This window comes from Cucurbita pepo, chromosome LG08 (genome assembly GCF_002806865.2).
Source record: "Cucurbita pepo subsp. pepo cultivar mu-cu-16 chromosome LG08, ASM280686v2, whole genome shotgun sequence".
NCBI classification, from domain to species: Eukaryota; Viridiplantae; Streptophyta; class Magnoliopsida; order Cucurbitales; family Cucurbitaceae; genus Cucurbita; species Cucurbita pepo.
In genome coordinates this window covers 4,528,377-4,535,845 of record NC_036645.1, presented here as the reverse complement: position 1 = coordinate 4,535,845, position 7,469 = coordinate 4,528,377, and positions in this window count along the sequence as shown.

The window sequence follows — 7,469 nt, the reverse complement described above, 5'->3', positions numbered from 1 at the left end:
CATGCCTAATTTATTCATAATGTCATAAGTAGATTTCATGCAAAGTCGTAAAATCCTATAAAATATTCATTAAGGGCATTTTCGTCATTTTTAACCTTATTGCTAGTTTACGCCCTACACATATTTCTATTACCTTTAAATCATATATAAAACATTTATAAGGTTATAAGTAGATCTCATATAAAGTTTTGAAGTCTTTTAGACATTGAAACATCATAGGTGTATAGTAGGGGCATTACGGTCATTTTACTTATAATGTTGGTTTATAACCTAAACATGCACTTATGACCTTCAAATTTAACATGTATCAATATTTCATTTATTAGATCATCCTTTAATATTTCAAGCATAGCAAATGTCGATGTCATTATGTGGTCAATTCCTTAAATTACTTGACATTAAATCCTATTAGAAAACATCCATTTGAGTCCTTAAGTGAGGTTATTAGTCTAATCCTTTCATAATTNGAGAGGTCTCTCATGCGCCGATAGCCACCAGACACACGTGAACGCTGTCTGGAGCGACGCGATTCCAGTTTTCCAGTGACGCGCGTCCGCAGTTGCAACACCCAACCCGCGTCCCTCAACCGATCCGACACCCGCACTACGAGACGAACCGTAATGACCCATGGTCCACCTGAACTGAACCGACGATCCGCGGCTGCAGCAAAAGTGCATGCGCGTGACACTTGCATGTGGAAGCGCGTGTAAGCCCATTTTTGTCCGATTTGACTCCTGTTTTCCCTATTTTCCTCCCAAATCCAATCCTAACTCTATTTTGTTCTAAGGACCTTGGTCCTAGGTTGAGTCAAAAAGCTTGGTTTGTCTCATGCCTAACCCTAGTTTACGCACTTGTATGATCCCTCCACCTTGAATGAGTTTAAGAAGTGTAGATCTCATCATGACTGTCCTCTTTCACTCTATACACAATGCATAACACTAGTTTTAATTCTAAAACATTTTTCCTAGAAGACCTACTAGGTCACATGGTTGGTAAACAACATAAATTTGAGAGTATACTTATGTTTGAGATTCCAACCAAGATTTGGAATCTTTGTTTGGCCAATTGTTGTTCTCGAATTTTCCTGCGTCCCTCATGACATAGTTTGAGTTTTGGCATCCTACAAAGCATGACATCCTATTAGGTATTGAAGTAAATCATCACATTAAAAGTGAGAAAAATATATGTTCATAATGTACTGCATTATCGAGAGGTCTAGGGTGACTTAGGGCATAAGGGAGGATTGGGTTGAGTGGTTCCTACCAATCTAATGCATATTAGGCTTAGGGTGTTTTGAGAACTAGCCTACTTGGCGGGACTCTTCACCCTAGAACATAGGTTCATAAGTTTATGGATCTAGCTCTAACGGTCTTTCATGAAANAGAAAGGATTGGGTTGAGTGGTTCCTACCAATCTAATGCATATTTGGCTTAGGGTGTTTTGAGAACTAGCCTACTTGGCGGGACTCTTCACCCTAGAACATAAGTTCATAAGTTTATGGATCTAGCTCTAACGGTCTTTCATGAAAATTTGAGGCATATCTAGGCAAAAGTCATATTATAAGGTTCACATGACATTTCATAATAATATTAATCCTTTATAAATTCATGCCTAATTTATTCATAATGTCATAAGTAGATTTCATGCAAAGTCATAAAATCCTATAAAATATTCATTAAGGGCATTTTCGTCATTTTTAACCTTATTGCTAGTTTACGCCCTACACATATTTCTATTACCTTTAAATCATATATAAAACATTTATAAGGTTATAAGTAGATCTCATATAAAGTTTCGAAGTCTTTTAGACATTGAAACATCATAGGTGTATAGTAGGGGCATTATGGTCANGTCAAGCTAATCTGTAGTGACGTCCGGAGGTCAACGGAACCCCATAGTGTCATGCGCCTCATGAACACCTCATCTGTGTGCATTCACACTCGTGCACATTCGCACTCATCATCATACTGTGCGCATACGCACTCATCATCTCTACGGGAAGTAGCTCTATTCTTATGAACATGCAATATGCATGAGGTCCCTCTCTTCTAACACAACCCTCTAGTCTCATCTCTTTGTTTGTTTAGGTAACACATACTCGTGGATATTTATATTAATATCATTTTCATGCTCTTAGGATTGTGTCCTATGTCGATCTAACGAGATGATGCAATATGGCACTCATCATCATATAGCATGCTCAATATGGAAAACATCATCATATTACGGTAAACTCATGCAATCATCATACTCATCATATTTCCATAAAGTGCATTAAACATATCAAGTACGTCATTCACTAAATATACTACGCACATCCTCAAACATCATAACTCATACATCATCATACACTCGTACATCATCATATACTAGTATACGACGTCATACGATAAAGCTCATACATCGTCATAACTCACATCATCACATGCTATCATACGGCATCATCATAATTCATATAATTTTTAGCCTATCCTATAGTAAGATCACTAACTTGGTTGGCCTTAGCCGAAGTATTCCCTAATTTAATTAACGTAAGCTCCCGTTCCTCGAGAGCTACTCCAAAGGTTGCTGGGGTTCGCTTCATATCGCACCGTTCGTCACCTTTCATTAGTATTTCACATTTTAATTAATAATCCAACTAACAATGTGAAATACGGCTCTAAAACGTTCTCAGTAAAAATCAAATTTCACGTTTTCATTGTTTCTAAATTTTGTTGGGTGGTCAAACTTAAATTAAAAATATGTCAATATTATTTTATGTTGCTTGAATCATTCCATCCAACTATTGTTTGTGATAATATCATATATATAAGTACAAATAATGATAATTTCTCCTATCTTCCATTTTCCTTCTCTATTGTACCACTTTGTTTCTCTTCTCTTCTCTCTGTATCTTTTTTTTCTTTCCAACAGATGACTATGCAATTCTGAGTTGTTTTCAATTGATTCAGTTTTCTTCTCTTTCCTAAAAATGACTATCCAATTAAGAGAAATTATTTTCAATTTATTATGTTTTCTTTTCTTTCCTAACTATCTAGTTAACAGAAGCCGTTTTCAATTCATTCTAATTTTCTTTAGGAAAACATGGCTATGCATCCATCAACTATGATTTTCTTTTCTTTCCTAAAAATGACGGGTGTAATTTACATGCAATGGATAGAAGCCATTTTCAATCCATTTTAATTTTATGTCAAATATATAAAATCTAAATAATTGCAAAAGGTTAAATATTACATGTTTGTTTAAATTGCTGTCAATTAGTATCTAATTAAATCTACTTTAGTAGTTGATTTAGTTTTGATTTGGTTTAGTTTTTTATTTGTTTACTCTTTTGTTACCGGATTTTCTGCATATTTTTTTTAGGTAGATTTTTTAAATATCTTTTTGTATTCTATATATATAGAGAGAGAGCCTTCTTGCTATTCATAATACAATCTTCTCATCAACCATTCAATCACTCACTCTTTCACTAACAAATGGTGTCAGAGTTATCTTCTTAAGGGGTATGTGAGATCAAAATGGAGGGAGAATCCAGTTTTTCAGTTGTTGCACAATCCGTCTTCGATGGAGACAATTATCAAATGTGGGCAGTTCGTATGGAGACTTATCTGAAGGCTTTGGTTCTTTGGGAAGCAATAGAAGAGGATTATGAGGTCCCTCCACTTCCAGCAAATTCTTCTGTAGCCAGAAGAACAAGAAGACAAGAAAATCAAAGGCAAAAGTTTGCCTATTTGCAGCTCTATCTCAAATGATCTTCAAGTTGAGAGGATTCGTGGAATGAAAGTCCTGAATTTGGTTAGGGTTTTTGAGTTGCAGAAGATGAAGGAGTCGGAGTCGGTGAAAGAGTACTCTGACAGACTTCTCAGCATTACCATCAAGGTAAAATTGCTTGGTTCTGTGATAAATGATTCCACGATCGTTGAAAAGTTGCTAGTCACTGTCCTAGAGAAGTTTGAAGCCATCATTACTACTTTGGATATCACCAAAGACCTGTCAAAGATTTCTCTTACAGAGCTCTTGAACGCTTTACAAGCACAAGAGCAAAGGAGGTCTATGAAGCAAGAAGGGGTGATTGAAGGTGCCTTACCTATTAAGCATCAAGACAACCACAAGTATAAAAACAAGAAAAATTTCACGAATAAAGATCCATCTGCCAATTATCAGAAGACAAAAGGATGAGGTTTCAAAAAATCCTATCCACCTTGCCGCCATTATGAGAAGAAAGGTCATCCACCATACAAGTGTTGGAGAAGACCTGACGCCAAATGCTCCAAATGCAATTAACTTGGACATGAAGCTGTGATCTGCAAAGTCAAAAGTCAGGTGAAAGAAGTAGATGCACAGGTAATTGATCAAGAAGAAGAAGATCAATTGTTTGTGGTCACTTGTTTCTTAGGCAAAGAATCAAGTGAGAACTGGTTGATTGACAATGGGTGCACAAATCATATGACATATGACAGAGAGTTTTTTTAGGAATTAAAAGACACTAAAATCAAGAGAGTGAGGATTGACAATGGTAAACACTTGGAAGTCAAAGGAAAAGACATAGTAGCTATAACAAGTTATGAAGGTACAAAATTTACTCCAGATGTTTTATTTGTACTTAAAATTCATCAAAATCTCTCAAGTGTTGGTTAGTTACTTGATAAAGGCTATAAATTGTTGTTTGAGAATAAGCAGTGTTTGATCAAAGATGCTAGTGGCAATGACTTGTTCAATGTCAAAATGAAAGGAAAAAGTTTTGCTCTAAAAACGATGGAAAAGAACATATGACCTTTATATCCAGAGCTAGTGCCACTGAGATTTGGCACAAAAGACTTGGGCACTTTCATCATCAAGGTTTTCTTAAGATGCAGTCAAAGGATCTGATAGAAAGACTCGCTGACATTGGTGATGACATGCCTTCTTACCGTACTTGTAATTTTGGGAAGCAACATAGGCAACCCTTTCCTAAATAGGCATGGAGAGCCTCGAAAAAACTGTCGTTGGTTCATTCTGATCTTTGTGGTCCTCAGCGAACACCATCATTAAATGGTAATCTTTATTACATTGTTTTTATTGATGGTCTAACAAGAGTGTGTTGGATCTTCTTGCTGAAGCAAAAGTCAGAAGTTGCGGGTGTATTTTGGAAATTCAAAGCCGAAGTTGAGAATGAAAGTGCATGCTTGATTCAAGCTGTAAGATCAAATAATGGCAAGGATTACACTTCAGAAACTTTTCATAGGTTTTGTGAAGAGGCTGGAATTGAACATCAATTGACAACACCATACACTCCTCAACAAAATGATGTCAATGAAAGGAGGAATAGATTCATAATGGAGATGATGAGATGCATGCTTCATGAGAAGAATCTTCCAAAACATTTTTAGGGAGAAGCAGCAAACACTTCTGTTCACTTGCAAAATCGAATTTCAACAAAAGATGTGAAGGACTTAACGCCATTTGAAGCTTGGTATGGTTACAAACCTTCTTTAAAAGTTCCTTAAGAGTATTTAGGTGTCTTTGTTTCACTTACATTCCACAGGTCAAGCGTGATAAGCTTGACAAAAAGGCAGAAGCTGGCATCTTTGTTGGGTATAGCACTATATCCAAAGCTTACAGAGTTTTTCAACCATACACTAGTCGTGTTATTGTGAGCCGAGATGTTCATTGTGCTGAAAATGAGCAATGGAATTGGGAAGAACTGACGAAGGTGAATCAAATTTCTAATACACCAAACAATTTAACCTTTGGCAGCATGTTAGAAGAGTCTGAAGATGAACGACAAGAAGAGTCTGAAGATGAATAACAAGATGGTTTGGTTGATGATGCACTTGTCAGAGGTACAAGGTTGTTGTCTGATATTTACCAAAGGTGTAATCTAACTGTTTTTGAGCCTGCAGGGTTCCATGATGCAAAAAACAGTCAACATTGGATGGCTGCAATGCAGGAGGAGCTTTCGATGATCGAGAAAAAAAAAACATGAGAGTTGGTTGATCGACCTCTAAACAGAAAGGTAATTGAAGTAAGATGGGTGTTCAGAACAAAGCTAAATCCCGATGGTTCAGTTAACATATACAAAGCAAGACTTGTTGTAAAGGGATATGTGCAAGTTTTTGGAGTTGACTATTCAGAAACATGTGCAAGATTGTTGCTTGCTCTTGCTGCTCAAAAGAGTTGGAAAGTGTTCTAGTTAGATGTTAAATCTGCATTCTTAAATGGAGTCTTGCAAGAAGAAATTTTTGTTGAGCAACATGAAAGTTTTGTGAACAGAGGCAATGAAGATAAAGCCTACTTACTGAGAAGGGCTCTATGCAGTCTGAAACAGGCTCCGCGAGCATGGTACAATGAAATTGATGATCATTTGGTTGGTCTTGGCTTTCAGAAAAGTCAATCTGAACTCACATTGTATGTCAAGCATGAAGGTACAAATACTTTAGTCTCTTTAGGTAGATGACTTATTAATTACATGAAGAAATCTTAAGCAAATTAACAAGTTCAAATTGGAAATGAAAAAGATCTTCGAAATGACAGACCTTGGTCTGGTGTCATATTTCTTTGGCATTGAGATCAAACAAACCCAAGATGAAGTGTTCATTTGTCAAAGAAAGTATGCAAAGGAGATACTTCAAAATTTTCAGATGGAGGATTGCAAAGCAATGAATACTCCTATGAATCAAAAAGATAAGCTGGTCAAAGATGATGATTCTGCCAAAGTTATTGAAGCTGAGTTCCGAAGTTTGGTAGGTTGTCTAATGTACTTAACAACAACCAGACCAAATATCTTAAATGTTGTAAGTATTCTCTCTAGGTTCCTGCATTGTCCCAATGAGACTCACATGAAAACTGCAAAGAGAGTTTTTCAGATACATCAAGGGGACCTGGAATTATGGAGTGAAGTTCTTAAAGCACAAGGAAATGAAGCTAATTGGTTTCTCTGACAGTGATTGTGGTGGCTCAATCGATGACACGAAGAGCATATCTGGTTACTGTTTTTGCCTCGGGTCAGGCATGTTCTCTTGGTGCTCAAGAAAGTAAGAAACTGTAGCTCCATTCACTGCTGAGGTAGAATTTATAACGGTAACAGCTGCAGTTAATCAAATTCTCTAGTTAAGGAAAATTCTCGTGGATCTAAACTTGGAGCAAAAACAAAACACTGAGATACTAGTTGATAACCAAGCTGTTATTGCAATCTCCAATAATCTAGTTTTTCATGGAAAAACTAAGCATTTCAACATCAAGTTATTCTTTGTTCGAGAAGTTCAAAAGAGCGGTGATGTGACTCTTTGCTACTGCAAATTTGAAGATCAAATTGCAGATGTCCTTACCAAACCTTTGCCCCTTAGCAAGTTTGAAGATTTCAGAAAAAAGCGTGGAGTTTGCGCATCGTAACAAGGAAGAGTGTTAAAGATCACGTGTTTGTTTAGATTGTTGTACCTGATTAAATCTCCTTATAGCTAGGAGTTGATTTAGTTTTTGATTTGTTTACT